General features: G+C 34.7%; 1 protein-coding gene across 1 annotated transcript in view; it reads right to left on the reverse strand.

Moving 5' to 3' along the window:
• Positions 1-17239, reverse strand: part of LOC121728265 (dipeptidyl aminopeptidase-like protein 6) — a 214033-nt gene extending 196794 nt beyond the window's left edge. The window contains exon 1 of the mRNA XM_042116416.1: positions 17213-17239. The gene's annotated coding sequence lies outside the window, so the exon portion shown is untranslated. The remainder of the gene's footprint in view (positions 1-17212) is intronic.
• Positions 17240-19100: the final 1861 nt, after the last annotated feature.

Below are 19100 nucleotides of genomic sequence, written 5' to 3' on the forward strand. Positions count from 1 at the left end.
CTGTGCTGTTAAATCGTCTTAATATATTGCTTTCACGTGGTCCCGATACAACTGTTCGGTTAATTTCGTACATTTCAGGAAAGGACATACTAGGATAGTTTTATTGCGGTACAATATACGGCTTCTACGCGATTAACGAATTCTATCGTGAATGGTTTGTGGGCGACATCTAGAAACAGAACGTGTAGCCAAATTGCAATCTCCGGACTTTAAAAACGAAAATATTTGGGGTTTAATATTTTGCATCGCCAAGTAATATTATGATTATAATATTTGCCATGATATTTTTTCTTGCTTAAATACTTTTTGAGTGTTAGATATGTGGGCAGAGGGACTATGTGTGGTGGCCGCAAAGATCTTCCGACCGAGCGAGGTGTTACGCTCGGTCAGGCCGGAGCCCATGAGATACATTTCAGCTGTCGTATATACCGACGCGCTCAGAAAACTTCGATAGCGCGATGCAGGAGTGTTAGGCGAATTGTGGGTAGTACCGCCACATACAATATTATACAATGTTGTAACTTGTAAATGTAGAGCTAATTATTTACTTACCTTTTGATGACACGTTGCATCGGCTCTTTGGTTTGATGATGTTAAAGTTAACACTAGAAAGACCGGAATCCTGAACTTCCTAGAAAGAACAAGAGCGGTCAAATGACCCATCGTATGTTTTTACATTTTTTTGTGTGTCTTACTATTTTGCTTTTGCATTTTATTGATCATGTTATTATTTATAAATGTAAATAAATTAAATTATACAACAAATATTCAAGAAAATTATTTAGAAAGCATTTTATAGACCTGCTACTGATATAATGACATTATAATGGCTCCACAAGATTTATTGGTTTTGTTCCTGTATTTAAGCATAAAACACGTTTTTTCAGATTTTATATTTTCTCTCATTCAGCAATAGAATGGTAAAGTTACTCTTATGTACAGTAATTCACGTCTAGGAGCCATGAACATCTTGATAAAAATAGCCATAACCCTAAATATTGGAGGACAAAACTATTATTTTTTCGTGTCGTATTTTTGGTCACAATATAAAAATCTTTTATCATTAAAGCTAAAAAAGTACAAAAAATATGCTTTAGAAATGAAATATACTTAAATTTAGCATAAATATAACAACTTTTATCATATTTTCATAGAACTACAATTCGGAACCTTTAGTTTGTTATTTGCTTCGTTTGTGTAAAACAAAAAATAAAATTAACTCAGCATAAATATATTATTGAAATGATTAATACTAATAAACCCTGACTGTGTTAGGTCAACTCAGGACACAATACTATGAAAATTCACACAGATTTTTCTAGTAACGTTGATAATTTTCAAAAACAGGGTTTTATCTGGCAAAAAACTTTAAATACATTACAATATCAAAACAGGAAAGGCAAAAGGTTTTATTTGTGCACATACTTTATTTTTAAATTATATTACCATTATTTATACATATAAAAATGTGAAATTTTAGACCATTTATGTAAATAAAAGTATTTATCCCTCTTTTGTCCTATGAGTCATTGACAAGTCTATTTCAGTCGAGTTTTTTATAAACTTTCAATCAAATTTCAAATACAATACACAAACAAAACATAATAATAATAAAAAAAAATAAAAAAAAATAAAACTTGCAAGAAAAACCCACTTTTTTTAGAAATTTTATTCAATTGGTCAATTGACCGCTACGGTCTTTCTAGGAAGGTTGTAATTTTAAAACTTATAATTATTGAGCAATCATAAAAACAGGTGATCACAATTTAAACAATCGAAAATTATTAAATGTCACGAGAGGAAAACGAATTTCACGCAACGGTAACAAAAATATCGCAAATTAAAAACGAAAATGCGGTCATTTGACCGCTCCGGTCTTTCTAGTGTTAAAACTCGACTTACTTACCTGAAACAAAAAAAGAAATGCACATCTATAAAAATATATTAATTCTTAGCGTGTACAAAGTATTAAAAGCTAAAACAATATAATTTGCTAAAAACCTAGGTAATATAAAATTTCATTTTAAATTAAACGAATGTTAAAATCTCGTAGCGCAAAAATGTAACGACAAAGGAAAACAGCTAAACAAGCTTGTGAACAGCATTTAACAAACAGATTAAAATAAAGATGCATAGTAAGAACGCCCTTAAATATTTGCAAGTGACAAAATGAGATATTAACTTATTATTTTGAATCGCAATGAACAACCGAAAAGGTGGCTCTACCTTATATATTATTATGTCATTGATTGTACTGTCGGTTCTTGGTGGAAAATCATGTTGAACACAATAAACCACAATTTTTCGTGCACTTTTTCCACTATATTAAGAAATTATTATAAATTTTAACAAATTACACGACCGGTTTCAAAATAAATCATCATCACACCTACTTAGTGTCTACCTACTGTGCTAATATCGTGTAGGTATAATAGTGCAGTACACGAATAAGAGTTTTTAAATACTTAACAGTTTAGACTTATAACTGGACCAATTGCCACGATCATTAATTTTCCACCACCAACCAAAAATAATCAAGTGGAAGTTTTGTCATTAGCCTGATACATTATCTGTCAAATTCTTCATTATTGAGTGCGTAGTAATCTTCTCTTAAAAGTATTAAAATTCTCGTGTCACAATGTTAGTTACCGTACTCCTCCGAAAGGTTTTTACTGATTTTTACCAAATTTTATATGCATATTCAGTAGGTCTGAGAATCGGCTACTGCCTACTTTTTATATTGATAAGTGCATTTGTTGAATAAACAATAGTAAATTATTACAACTCGAGACTGACGGTGACCATTGTGCGACGGGATGGCGATGGACGTTGCCATTGCCATACTTATTTAGTCATTTCAATAAAATAATATGGGCAAAACTATATTTGGCACTTTATATGGCAAAACAAAGTTTGCCGGGACAGATAGTTTATTTATATCCAGAATATACTGTAGTTAAAACATTCGCTTGCAGTTCACATTATGCAATTGATCTTGGGTCCAGTGTGAATAAGATTCGTTAAAGAAATCCCATGAACCTTGACTTGAACCATAAATAAAAGAGTATAATTCGTATGTATAGGTTTGTCATTAGCCTGATACATTATCTGTCAAAAAAAAATCTGTCATCTTCTTGAGTGTGCGTATTGTAGTGTGTGTAATGTTTTAATTAGTGTCCGACTGAAACTGATTTTTCAGCCGAAACCGAAACCGAACTTTCGGCCTTACTCGCAGTTTCGGCCGAAACTGAAACCGAAACCGAAACTTGGTAAAACATTCAAAATTACGATTATTTACTGAAATTTATTGATTTTTAACATAAATTAAGTACAAATTTTTAAACTAAAATAAAAGTACCACATTAATTTTTTTACTTTTTGCGACATTTCTTAAAATAAGTACAATGTACATATTATTAATCTTTAACTTGAGTATTATGTTCCCTAGAAACTTTTTTGTTCTATGTTCCGTTTTTTATACGATTCCAAGTAGGTGCGATTAATTGATCAACAAAGAAATTGAACGCGCTTAGCGCACACTAAACCGGTTCTAAACGTATAAACACGTTTATAACACTCAATTGTATTTCACTAACATAAACTAAACTCGCGTTCCCAGCAAATCCAATTTTTATCTTCTAAACGCCCAATATTCGAGTTTTAACTTCTTAAAACACAGGATTATCCTAAGAAACAAGAGCAGAAGTTATTTCAAGTCATTTTATTTCGGTGCGATAAGAAATAGACCTAAGAAATAGAACGCGCTTAGTTTACACTAAATCGGTTCTAAACGTTTATAGCACCAAATTGCATTATACTAACATAACGTGTGAGCAAATCCGAGTTTTATCTTCAAAACGTCCAATGTTGTACGATTAAACTTCACAAAAGCCGTTAAAGTCCTGTCAGTGTGCCATGGCGAATCAAAAATCATAGACGAAAAAAAATATGCGTTTGGGTACTTAATGTATCATTTCTTGCTTTTTTTCTTGATAAAATAATGTAACTCTAGACTCCAAAATGATAAAACAATGTAAAATCATCGCGTGACGTCATATAAACTTAGATTTATTAATCGTGATCAAAATAAGATTATAAAATCCATTTGAAACAAAACGAGATTTATATCCCCGTAGGAACGCGTTTAATGAGAACTAAGTTTTATAAAACGAAGTTGTGTGATTGGTGAAATCCTCCCTTAGACATTAACGACGTACCACTGAAAACACAATCAATTGCAGTATATTATTTTTATGGGAAACATGGACACGACCGCGGTCGAAGTTCAAAACGAAATTACTAAGCAAACTTGCAGTTGACGTCACATTTTTTTGCTCCAGAAGGTGTTTTGCCACCTGAAAAATATACTGAGGGCCGCAAGAGTGAAGCTTACGGGGAAGTGGGTTAGATAAGATTCTAGCAGGGTAGGAACGGTCTAAGAGATTGCGTGTCCACAGTTAAAAGCTAATTTTAAATATTTAATTTAAAAAAAGCGCGTGGTAAGAGGAAAAGAGTGAGGCGAGATGATTTACTAGATAAATCTCGCAAGATATATCCTAATATGTCCAATAATCTGACAGTCAAACAAAATTCTTAGGTAAATAAAGTTCACACACAATATAATCAATTTATCATAGCATTTACTAAATCGTTTGTTTGGGAAACACTGTTAAAATAGCACGTTATTTGCCAATAGTTATGTATATTAAATAAGCCTGTGATTGTCATAGAAATAAAATTCAATAATATTATAATTTCGATAAAAATAAGTTAAGACAATTTAATGAAAATTAAACGAAGTGCTAATTTTTGATTTGGGACTAATCTGGAATACAATATAATCTCAAAACACGATTAAATAAATGGTGGCGAACTGAGCTGGGGCCTCGCTGGCAAGCAAGCACGAGTTAACTGCGAATTTTACCGAACGACGCGTAAGTTTCGGCAGGGCCGAAAGTTTCGGCTATATTTTGGCCGAAACCGAAACTAAGGCCGAAACTAGATTTTTAGGCCGAAACTGGCCGAAACCGAAACCGAAACCGAAAGTTCGGTCGGTCACTAGTTTTAATTGTTAAAAAAATGTGTGATAAAATCATAATTTCAAAATAATATTAGCTCGATGCACTCCTTCACCATATAAACTATAACTGTGCAAAATTTCATTCACCTACGTTTCCGCATCTTTCGTCAAAAGATTATTTGTCGTATTAACATATAGATAAGTACTTAAGCAATGAAGTTTGCTCATATTCTCTAGAGTAGACAATCTGGGCGCACGCTACACAGGACTTAATCCAGGCCGTTACATCATAAGGACTTGAACAAAATGCAGCTCCGGAGCGTTGCTTAATTAAACAAATCCAATTTACTAATTGGATACGATAGTAAGGAGACATTCTGCCAACTTACTATATTATGTGGGACCGTTGGACGTCATGGTTTGGGATATAATTAAATAAGAAAAGATTGTAATTTTTACCGTGGCATGAATGGGCCGGCTCGACCGAAGAAATACCACGGGCTCACAGAAATTTGTTTTAGTATTATAAGTACACCAGGAACTAGCCTAGAACAAATTAGAAGTATTGTGGATCAGGCTGTTGATTAAGACGATTACGATCAATGAAGTGCATCTAAACTTGGCATTGGATTGGATTTCATTCCTTTTTTTAGGCTTAAAATTAGCCGATAGGAACTTGGCCCCATTTTCACAGATATGTTTTTTGGTGGGATTTGATTTACGTCACATTCCCAAAAAATATAACTAGCATAATATAAATAATTATATCAAAGTATAATGGTCTATGCACATACACCGGAAAGAAGTATAAAAAGCGAATTTTTAATTCTTTCATCGGGATTCGGGAATATTCGGAGGTATCTATACGCCGGACAATCATAATCGTTAGTTTCAGGATACGCGCACAAAGGACGCGTCCGCATTGCAGTGGCGATGAATAACAACGTGCATTCTTATCGGGACGTGATAGTTTTAGCAACGGCGGGCTTAGAGCAGCACGCAAATGTGCAATCGTGCACGGCGTCCCCATACTTTTGCTGATTGCGTACGTTGCATTGGGGCCCGATTCTCGTTCCTCGAAGACGACTCGATCACAGTTTGTATAAGACTACCATTTTCATGGGAAAATGCTTCATCATCTTCGACGATATCAGCCAATTTTGTCCTCCCCACTCCTTAGAAAAACGATCATTCCACTTGCCACCACCAAAACGACACCACCAGTGGTGTTATACGGAATCTTTAGTCTATATAACACTACCGACTAACGCCCATTCCCAATATTTGATCTATCTCTGGTTTTGCCCTACTAGAGATAGGAATAAGTCACATTAGACATTAGAGACATATATTTTATGTCAATTGTGAGCTATTCCTATCTCTGGTAGGGCAAAACCAGAGATAGATCAAATATTGGGAACGGCCGTAAGTGATTTTACATAGTTGTTTAGTTGTTGATATGAAAATTCCAACAGTAAAGTTTCTGTCACTTAAATGGACATCTTGACATCACCAAGGTGGTGTCATATGGACTAGAGATTCCATATGACACCACCGGTGGTGTCGTATTGGTGGTGTCAAGTGACGCAGAAAAAGCAAGACGGTGTTCCACTCCTTGCTGAAGTTTGCGAAAACGATGAAATGCAATGCATGTGAAGCAACAACAAAGCAACATTGAGGTATGAGAATCTGGGTCCCCTCCGGACATCAATCTAGAATGCGATTGTATTTTTACGGAAAAAGTGCAATGTTTGATCAGTATAAATTCGTGTTATCTTTCAGGTTCTGGGTGGTAAACGTGTTATGCGTGCAAAATAAACTATCAGCACGTACAGAAATTCAATCACATCATTGTATTCGGTATAAATTATATAATTATGTTGTTTATATTGTTTTTCTATTAAGATATTATTTATTGTTTTAACTTTACCTTCAATATGGAAAAAGTCTAATATAATTTTGATAGCGTCATGCACGAATATGAAAATTGAAAATTTCGTGAAATACTGGTGTAAAACTTTACAGCACTATAAAAGTTTTAAAATCATTTTAGGACCCGTCCTCTAAAAATATGCTTCAATAACAAAGCACTAACCTCACCTCATATAATTCGCTTCGTACGAAGTTTCGTGGAAAAATACGAAGAAACATTCGAGAAGCATCCTGTTCTATGCTGATCACGTTTCCTCTACTCATGTTAGTCTTGTTTTAATAAAGCTATCTTCTCAGAAAACCTTTGTTTACTGGAAATATCACCTACAGTCTCTAGTTATCTAGTTTATTAATAAAGCAGTAAGTGCACTTACTGCTTTATTAATAAACTAGATAACTCCCGCAACTCCGTCACGCCAAAATAATTTATCGAGCAGGAACCCTATTATATATTATATTCGCAAAAAACTATCTTTAAATTGTCTTTTCTCGATTGTCAAAATATCCCCATACCAAAATTCCAAATCGGCTGATCTACTATCGGCGGTTAACTAATTTTACGTGGCTGTCATTGTCTGACAAATGGCTTTTGTGGTTTCAGGTTTGGATAACGTCGCGACAATCTGGCCATACCATATTATGCCATACAACTTAGCTGCAGTGGCCGGAATGTGTTATTAGAGGTGGACCGGTTATACTGATGATAACATGGATGACGAAAAAAGCTCGAATACGAATTCAAAAATGCAGTTTAAAACCAAAGGTATGAGCAATCACGCTCCAATATATTATCGCTTTGACATTCACAAATTGGACCGAAAAATGGCACTGCATAGTCGGATTTATATTACACAGAACCTGAAAAATCTGTTAGCCTTTTTCGTGCAGGTATCGGCGGGGATGGGTATCGATTAAAATTCGTTGCAATTGAGGGGATATAATATTATGACGAAACACCAGCTTCAAAATAAGGCACAAAGGTTCATATCAGCACTAAGGGTCAATTTATACTAGCGCAGAGGCGAAGCGCATCTAAGCGAATTATTAAAACTAAATACTTACTAGCTATTTGACCGAGCTTTGCTCGGTATTCGATAAAACACGAATAAAATGACATTTTCTAAAAATGATTCCTAGCTAGATCGATTTATCGCCCCCGAAACCCCCTATATAGGTACTAAATTTCATGAAAATCGTCCCCATACTTTTGCTGATTGCGTACGTTGCATTGGGGCCCGATTCTCGTTCCTCGAAGACGACTCGATCACAGTTTGTATAAGACTACCATTTTCATGGGAAAATGCTTCATCATCTTCGACGATATCAGCCAATTTCGTCCTCCCCACTCCTTAGAAAAACGATCATTCCACTTGCCACCACCAAAACGACACCACCAGTGGTGTTATACGGAATCTTTAGTCTATATAACACTACCGACTAACGCCCATTCCCAATATTTGATCTATCTCTGGTTTTGCCCTACTAGAGATAGGAATAAGTCACATTAGACATTAGAGACATATATTTTATGTCAATTGTGAGCTATTCCAATCTCTAGTAGGGCAAAACCAGAGATAGATCAAATATTGGGAACGGCCGCAAGTGATTTTACATAGTTGTTTAGTTGTTGATATGAAAATTCCAACAGTAAAGTTTATATTTATCTGTCACTTAAATGGTCATCTTGACATCACCAAGGTGGTGTCATATGGACTAGAGATTCCATATGACACCACCGGTGGTGTCGTATTGGTGGTGTCAAGTGACGCAGAAAAAGGTTCATATCAGCACTAAGGGTCAATTTATACTAGCGCAGAGGCGAAGCGCATCTAAGCGAATTATTAAAACTGAATACTTACTAGCTATTTGACCGAGCTTTGCTTGGTATTCGATAAAACACGAATAAAATGACATTTTCTAAAAATGATTCCTAGCTAGATCGATTTATCGCCCCCGAAACCCCCTATACAGGTACTAAATTTCATGAAAATCGTTGGAGCCGATTCCGAGATTCCATCCTATCGTCTTTTCCATTTTTTTCCACTTTCGTATTCTAAAATGTACAGTTGCAGCGAGCCAAGTATAATCTAGTCGTAATGGATGGTGACATCCATATATATATATATATATATATATATATATATATATATATATATATATATATATATATATATATATACAAGATTTGCTCGTTTAAAGATATGAGATAACAAATTCAACCCTAACTCCAAAGCGTTAACGCACTTTATTACTTCTGAGAATTTAAAAAGGCGCACTCATCTATAGTTAAATGAAGGGAAGTAGGATAACTCCGGCCCAATCCGCGATATAATAACTACTGTCTTGTCAATTTTAGGCGGCGCGGAGGCGCGGTGGGTTGGTGTGGGAGCGGCCGTCCGCGCTTCGTTCGCGCAACTGCATGAACAGCGGCAACGTCGCGGTCTCCCGACTTTTAATAAAAATATGTGCATATTTTGTGCATATTTCGGCCATTTTTCGTGCATATTTGCATGCATATTTCGGCACTTTGATCGTGCATATAATCCGATGTCTAAATAAAATTATAAAAATACCCTGTAAAACAACATTAAAAACTAACGCCTGTCTCTGGGGCTGGGGCAAAGCCTCCCGCGTATTAATCAAACGACACTCAAAATCTGTATGTTTAGTTTTGGTTAGATTCATTTCATCTTTAATAAATAACTTAGTTTGTTTTTAAAGAAGAAGAACTAAAACTCCATTTTGCTTAGCGACATTACCAGGAGGGGGTGCGGGGGATGCGCGGCCTTGAATAAGGCATATATATCTGCAAAAACCGTATTCAAATCGGATCAGTAGTTTTTGTGTTAAAGAAAAAAGTTTTATACAAAATCTTACCCCTTCTTTTGACCCCTTAGAGAGGTGGGGGGAAAATTTTTGTACAACAGATGTTAAGTTGGAAGAAGACAAATATATTTGCGAAAACCGCATCCAAATCGGATCAGTAGTTTTCGTGTGATGCTGGAACAAACATACCGACAGACAGACAGACAGACAGACAAAAACTAGCCACAGTTTTGGCTTCTATAGCGATGTAGTAACAGCCCCCGTTTATTATTTTTTGGATACAATTTTTCCCCTCACCCCTCTAAGGGGACAAAAGAGGGGTTTTTTGTCCCCTTAGAGGGGTGAGGGGAAAAATTTTATACACCAGATGTTAAATTGGAAAACACAGTTTATAATATGATGTAAGTTTATTAAAGAAAAAAGGTTGGATACAAAATCTGCCCCCTCTTTGGTCCCCTTTGTGGGGTGGGGGTGGGAAAATTTTATACACCAGATATGAAGTTGGAAGAAGACAAATATATCTGCGAAAACCATATTCAAATCGGATCAGTAGTTTTCATGTTAAAAAAAAGTTTGATACAATATCTGACCCCCTCTTCGGCCCCCATAAAGGGGTGGGGGAAAAATTTTATACACCAGATGTTAAATTGGAAAATACAGTTAATAATATGAAGTTAGTCCATTGAAGAAAAAAGTTTGATACAAAATTTGACCCCCACTTTGGTCCCCTTAGAGGGGTGAGGGGGGAAAATTTATACACAAGATGTTAAGTTGGAAGAAGATAAATATATCTGCGAAAACCATATTCAAATCGGATCAGTAGTTTTCATGTTAAAAAAAAGTTTGATACAATATCTGACCCCCTCTTCGGCCCCCATAAAGGGGTGGGGGAAAAATTATATACACCAGATGTTTAATTGGAAAATATAGTTAATAATATGAAGTTAGTCCATTAAAGAAAAAAGTTTTATACAAAATCTTACCCCTTCTTTTGACCCCTTAGAGAGGTGGGGGGAAAAATTTTTGTACACCAGATGTTAAGTTGGAAGAAGACAAATATATTTGCGAAAACCGCATCCAAATCGGATCAGTAGTTTTCGTGTGATGCTGGAACAAACATACAGACAGACAGACAGACAGACAAAAAACTAACCACAGTTTTGGCTTCTATAGCGATGTAGTAACAGCCCCCGCTTATAATTTTTTGGATATCTTTAATGTACAGAATTGTCATTTCTACAGTTTTATTATATGTATAGATATAGAGTACCTGGATGACCGAGCTTTGCTCGGTATAGCAAAAACTCATTGACTTGTGTTACTTATTGCTCACAATAAATAAATAGTATTATTATTCGCCAATAGATGTCAGGAAGAGTCATATTTTTCAGTTTATCGATTATCGATAAAACACGAATAAAAAGACATTTTCTAAAATGATTCCTAGCTAGATCGATTTATCGCCCCCGAAACCCCCTATAAATTAATTTTCATGAAAATCGTTGGAGCCGATTCCGAGATTCCAATTATAAATATATATAAAGGTGCTAAATGACCAAACTTTAAAACTGAATAAGTACCTACGAATTATGTAATTCCATGGTACATCTATAATTTTTACTACAACATAACATAAATTATGTCGGTACAACATCAACAGTATAAATAGGCGTCATTCTGTTGAGTGGATAAACTTAGTCATATACCTGAATAAAACTCGCTCAACACAGAGACAAGTTTTACGTGCGCGCGACATGATACCGCATTGTTTATTTGTCTGAGCTGTCTAAGCTGACTTCTCAGAACGCCTTTGTTTGTGTGCGTGCGATTAGCTGTGGTAATACGTAAAATAAACGTATTATGTAAGTTAATCTCGAAGCCCTACGTGACAATCCCGTCTAGCTGAATGAGCTAGAGTCCAGGCGTCGTCAAATGGCGGACCGGTCCGCATTCGGATCCCATTGTGTGCGGACCAAGCATTTTCGAAGATAAACTTCATTAAAAATAAATTTCGGTCTTGAATTACTGATGAACACCTCCAGGATTTAATATCAATAGCTTGCACCAATTATTTTACTCTAAACATCAGAGAGATAATAATTAGCTACAAAAATTTACACTTTTCTCATTGATAAGTAAATAACTTTATAATTTCCGTAATTACCTTTGTTTCATAGATATTTTTTTATATAAAGTGCGGACCGCAAAGGTCATTTCATTTCTTAAAAAGGGACCCCGAGCAAAACTAATTGGTGACCCCTGAGCTAGACCGTGATTAGTGATTACGAATTGACCGTGAAGTTAAAGCGAAGTTCAATATAAAAATAATAAGTGTGACACTTGGAGACTGCCGCAGTAAAACTATTGTATATAATTTTTATCAACATATGCAATTATTATAATTCGCATACGTCTAGTCGCACGCAAACAAACATCCGAAGTCTGGCAACGTCAGGCACCAAACCCCGAGCCACACCGAGCCGAAGTCTGCCAAACTAAAACGTCGTTAGACGAATGTTAGGTGTTTTCCGTAACGGATTTTCTTGATTCGGCCGCCGCATTCAAAACCCGCGATAAAAGCTATGCAAATGCTTTCTTTCTAGAGGTTTGGTTCCTTAGCGCAAATTTTTTCGTCTGAATATTTCGTAGATGCGTCATTTAAGTTAAATTAATGAACTTGGCCAATGATTAATGACCAATAAAATAATATTCGATAGAGCTTAACCTGTTTACTAATAAAAATACTTATATTCACGCGTCATAATATGACTCAAGCAGGGCTGTAGCTAGAGTCTGATTTGAGGTAGAGCAACATTGGTTACAGGTAGGGTGTAAGTAAAATTTAAAAATGTTATAACTTATAATTGATTGATTTTCTTGGGTTTTGGTATTTTTAAGGTAATTTTATGATTTTAACGTAGGGCATTGCCCCCCACTGCCCCCCTCTAGCTACGTCCGTGAACTCAATGCTTACGCCTTTGTCTGTCATGTGTGGATTCCAACCACCAGCACAAAAACAAGCAGACCCCGATTTATTTTTTTATTTTTAGGGTATAGTCAAATCCCAAAACCCATCATTTAAAACATATGGTCCAAATGTGTTGTGACTTTAAATTGAGCATTAGATACGCGATTTCAAAGTTAAGCAATATCATTAAAAGTTTAGCACTTGCTCGATCCTAGGATTTAGTGAGATAAACGAATACGACGTCGCTACGAGTGTTAGTCGAGTTAAGAACTGGGCACTTAGACAACTTGCATTCGATAATGTCAACGACGACAATATTACAAATCGAAAAAAAATACCGCAAAGGAATCGTAGATTTTTCCGGGATAATAACTACCATATTATTATGCCTGGGACACTTAAGTATCTCCATACCATCAGTTCAACGGTTCAAGTTGAAAGAGGTAACAGGTAGACAGACTCAGCACTTCAAATTACAGTATGGATTGTTAGGTTTACTTGTTACGTGTTTTCCCCAAAACAGTACGAGGCATTCTCACGCATATCAATTACAGCTCAAAAGAGTATTAGATCACAGTTGCAGTTTCATTTTCCTTATAAATACGCTTCATGTTTTTTAATTAGTCAGTATAGGAAAAAGTATCGGCAAATAATGTACGGTGATTCCCCGTTTTGCTCATTTATAAAGTATAGTACTTGGTCGTTGAAGCGTATTGAATCGTTGGCTCTACTATCTGTTCCTTGTTGCAAGATGAAAATTTTACTGTGTAAGTTTTTTACGAGTGTTTTTCTAGTATTTAACTAAATAATCCTTATTGTACTAACTAATAAGCGTACCTTAATCTACTTTAAAACAAAACAAAATTAGAAGGCCCGCTTTCACCAACTAGTTATGGTTTTATTTATATAAAAACTGTTATTTGTTTATTTCACTTGTTCTTGGCATTACAATATTAATAACTAGATGACGCCTGCAACTCCGTTGCGCCAAAATTCATTTAGAGCGCGGGAACCGTACATTTTTCCGGGATAAAAAGTATCCTATGTTCTTTCCCGGGACCTTAAATATCTCCATGCCAAATTTCAGCAAAATCGGTTCGAGAGTGAAGATCAGCGGTTTGAGCGTGAAGAGGTAACAGACAGACAGACACACTTTCGCATTTATAGTATTATAGTATGAATATATTTTGACATTTTCCAATAACATATAATGACTCAAGATCATATTTACTCCATATTATAAAGAACAAATTGGTTTTTCAGTTGCTTTTCTCCTGATGTGCCTCTCATCTTTGGCGCTGGTTGCGGCGCGGGCGGGATGTTTGTGCACTGCTGACTATGCCCCAGTGTGTTCTAAATCAGGAAGGACCTATAGCAATTTATGCAGGTAAATATTTTTTGTATTAAATACTAGATGACGCCCGAAACAGCTCTGTTGTGTAAAAGTTTGTTTATCGCGCGGGAATCGTACATTTTTTCCCGGATAAAAATTATCCTGTCTCCTTTCTCGGGACTCAAAGTATGTCGATACAAAATTTCAGCATAATCGGTTCAGCGGTTTGGCCGTGAAGAGGTAATAGACAGACAGACACATTTTCGTATATTTTGTATACTTAATAAAATTAGTATAAATTACGTACCAAAACTAGGTAAGTATACATTTTTCATTCGAATTTATCTATCTGAGTTTAATATTAAAAAGTTACATAACAAAATAATCATTTTTTGTAAATTGTTTTTTGCTGAACTAAGTAAATCAAAGATTAAAATATATTGGTGTCACCGCTCGCAGCTGTACCAAACATTCTCGATTTATATGCATCCGCGCGGTTTGGCGGCTACACCGCAAATCACAAGCAATTATTGTATGTAAATGACAGCGCGACCACGCCGCTATTGTGGGAATCACAGACACAATCGATTTTCAATTGTTATGCGGTGCTTGGGGATTGATGGGTTAAATAAATCGTTGCATACTATTGCTAGTGTAGCGGCACGCATATAAATCCAGTGTTATCTTAGGTGTAAATATCACCAGCTTAACCTAACTTAGGTGAAACTGTTAGGTGGTAATATTAATAATTCAGTTCACTTCGTAAGCTCGGCGTTATTAAGTGCCATCGCTGTAATCCAGTCTCTCTTTGCAGATTACGGTGTGCTGACGATTCATTATTTCATAAAGGCGCATGCGGGCAGGGCGTTTGATTACTTCTAACAGTCCTAATACTCCAACGGCTCTTAATATTTAAGATTTACTTAAGGGGGCGACTAACCCTAAAGTGTCAAATTTATATTTCATTTTTATACTTGAAAATAAGCCCCGAATTGTTTCTTTTTCTAAAATTAGATACTACATTATATTTCCCAGAATTCTATCTGAGCAAAAACACGATATCTTAAAATTTTCTCCATAGAAAAAAATCACAAAGATGCATCTAATTTTCACGAATTTTTCATTTATTGCCGTAACCGTGCATTGAACTAAGTTAATATTTTAACACATTGTACAAAATTCCATCATTGAGAGATCGACCTAGCGGATTTTTAAAATGTTGTATATTTATCGAGTTATTGAGAAAAAACTAATTTGGCGATGAATCCGCGTCGTCCTTTTGGACCTGGCATATGAAAGACGGGCGTGAGTGTGAAGAGAGAAGGACGATGTTTGATTTTTGGGGTTAGTCGCCCTCGAAGTGACTTTAAGTGAATCTAAAATGTAACTCAATATAATGGCTCAAGAACCAACGACAACCAAACTTTCGTTATTTTATAATATTTATTGTAATTATGTTTATGATCCCCATAGAGGTAAGAACGACCAGAAACTATGGAGTTTCGGTCGCGGTTACTTTAGGAGGTATCCAGTTCTAAAAGTCTAGATAGACCTTCAGAAAAAAACTGATAACTTAGGTAATAGTAGTATCAACCTAATACTAGATTGTATTTATTCTTCGATAAACCAGGCGGGCAACACATAAAGGAGTGTATCAATGGGACACCTGCGCCGCGCTGATAGCGACCCACTCGTTATAAGTTTTCTTAACAATATTTATATCAATCTATCATGCGCTATACAGGGAAAATTGGAAAATAAGTTTGCCTCTTATGTGATGTAAATATTTTATATCATCAATATCGTTGAAATCATTTTGATGTAAGGTTTTCAGGTGTATAAAACATGGACTGTGTATTTTTTTTATGGCGTTTATTTGTTATTATTATAATTAATGCGTGTGCGATTTTACAAACATTTTTCACTTAAACTTTTTGATTATGACGTACGGTGATGGCATATCTTAAGGAAATTAATCTTCGTCGTCTTAACGTTGTGTAACTTTTAGTTGGCCAACTTAAAGCTCATGTATCTCGAATGTCATAGCTGTTCTGTCTATACAATATATGTCACAAATTACGATAGTTGCTTTTAGCAATTTCTAGATACATCCATACTTGTAAACTCAAGAGTATTTTCTCTTTTTGTCTATCTTTACGCTGGACCGATTTTAATTAATAGGGAACATTACAGAAAGATCATTAATAATCCGACCAAAATCTGACATGTTGCACACGTCATAATTAATTATAATATTATGCCTCTGGGTCGTCGCATCATGTTTTCTTCGGCAAGCCACACCAGTGTCGTCCATCTTTTCATTACCCATTTAGTACTTATTTTTAACCAGACGTCAGGATGCATACATCTTATATTATGTAGCTAAAGTTGCCCGCCCGATCCTATTTCAATTAAGCTTAGCAAAAAATATAAAAAAGTAATCTGTAGCCTCTGGCCACAATTTTATCAAAGAAATACCCCTGTCAATTCGAAATACTAATCTTAATGTATAATGGAAAGGAATAAATTTAAAAGGTTTACAAACGTTAAGGGGATTGTATAATAAAACCAAAGACCTGAGTCTCGAGACACGCAATGCGGCACTATTCACAAACCCTTACGACTTACCCTTACTTAGTTATAGTGGTGGAACAAACTAAATAAGAGAGAGAGCCAATTTCATTTTGTGTTAACCGTTAGCACATTTTTGTAACTTTTGCTGTATGTTTACAATAAAATTTTTATATTAAAAATATAGAAGATGACTCGTATTATTATTTAAAAATAACTCAACATCACAAGATAAATCAGTTTCTTACAAACTAGAATTATCTTCCTAATTGCGAAGGTCTTATCATGACTGCACTCACGACAGACATTTAAGAAGTTCAGCTACAAAAACATAAAAATCGCTGATTGTTGACAATGACACTGAGAGCAACAGAATAATATACACTATGGTCTATGTCATGTAAGAAAGATCATTTTTCATAAAGTATGACCCCTTACATTATAAAATATTTAAACAGTGAATAACTAAACAAGGTGTGCCTGTATTTGTCTTACATAATATGAGAATAGTCTTATCTTAGTTATTAATCTTTGTTAGCGAGATGGTCTTTTTTCAACTTACCTCATGTTTGTGATCCTTCTTGATAGGCCCGTGACCACCTGTGCTCTGGACCGTATTCATTATCACTCAATATTTATTATTATAATAGTTTATAACATTTTGTAAAGTAAGTTCACTACTTTAGGCACTTATATACACTTAGACCTTACAGTTGCAAATTATTTTTTTTTAAATTTTAACACTGATTTCATTTTTGTAAAATTCCAAAAAGCTACTTCTGCATATAACTTAAAAAATATTAATAACATAATGTACTTACATTAAAACACTTGATATAGACGTATAATAATATGACAGCTTATTAAATTTGCGACGAGCCTACCTTTTCTCGAAGTGTTACGTCGTTTTTTTGAACCCTCATAGAGTTGGTTTCCGATATATTATGTTATATGTACCAGATAGTTCATATTCTCAGGATTATATGATGTCAATAATAGACTAATTAAACATACAAAATCTCAATTGAATAGCTCTAATAATTTAGATTTTATTGATATCTATTATAAATACACCGATTTCCTCACTGACACTCTGATGATCATCAAAATGTTTGGCTACTTCCTGAAGTGCTAGAAAGCTGAAATTTGGTATGTAATCTAAACTTAGTATACTACCAACAAAAAAAATTCATTACCTTATAACTTTCACCCCCTCCCATTTTAGGGGATGGGAGGGTGAAAGTTAGTTGGAGGTTTATGAGACTTTCGTCAATTTTTTGAATCAGGACATAAGAGTTTACTGTAGACGGTAAATAAAAAACCTTTAAATAAGTACTTACAAGAAATAACTTTAAAAAATAACTGAAATCCCACCAAAAACATTTGTTGTAAAATGTTGCCGAGACGACCACATAAGGTTTATCCAGTGAAAAAGATATATGAGATCTCATTTAGAGCCAAGCGTCTGAATCTACATGGCCTAATAATACTGACCCTAAATTAAACAAATCCAACATAATATCAGTAAATAAAAACTTCAGATCAGAATAGAAATATTCGCATCACCTCCGCGACGGTAGCGAAACGGCCAAGCTATACATATCTACGGTATGTAGAATTTGTTTAAGTTAGGGTTAGGCCGATTCAAAAGCTTGGCTCTACATGAGATCTCATATCTTTTTTATAGGGTAAACCTTAATATGTGGACGTCTCGGCAATATTTTACAAGAAATTTTTTGGTGGGATATATTTTTATCGCATTTTTGTTTATTCACTTTCCACATATTTATTAATACCGTACAGATTTTCTCCAATTCAATGGATGAATGGAGTTTAATGATATTTTATCTTTAACTACTGATAATAATAGTACTTAATATTGACTAAAATGGTTATAATTAGAAATTCGTGGGCGGACACAATGTAACGAACTCCTATAAAAAATATGAACCATTTAGGAACATAGTATTAAGTATTAGGTACCTAATTAATTGTTATCATTATTACTCCCTTCAGAATACAAAAATTGAGAATGCTCCGTGCGAAAATTGTAGATTTGTTATTTAGCTTTTAGTTGTTCAGTATAATAATATAATTATTAAAAAATATATTATATATATAATAAACACTAGCTGACACAGCAGACGTTGCGTTGCTATAATATAGTCTATATACGTTATTTTTAGTATAAAAATTGATGTTGGCCGATTCTCAGATCTACCAGATAAGTACACACTGATGTGTGTTTTGATAAATAGCCCAGCATTTAGGAGGCATTTCGCTACAAATATTGCGACACGAAAATATTATAAAAAGCGTTAGTACATTACATTAAACGTTGCTTAATATGATAAAAATAAAATTGATATATAAGCCGTTATATACCTTACATTACCCATTTAGCTCTCAATGTAACTCAAAGGCTTGTCATAAATTAGGAGATAATTTGA

The sequence above is a fragment of the Aricia agestis genome, chromosome 1, assembly GCF_905147365.1.
Source record: "Aricia agestis chromosome 1, ilAriAges1.1, whole genome shotgun sequence".
Lineage (NCBI taxonomy): Eukaryota > Metazoa > Arthropoda > Insecta > Lepidoptera > Lycaenidae > Aricia > Aricia agestis.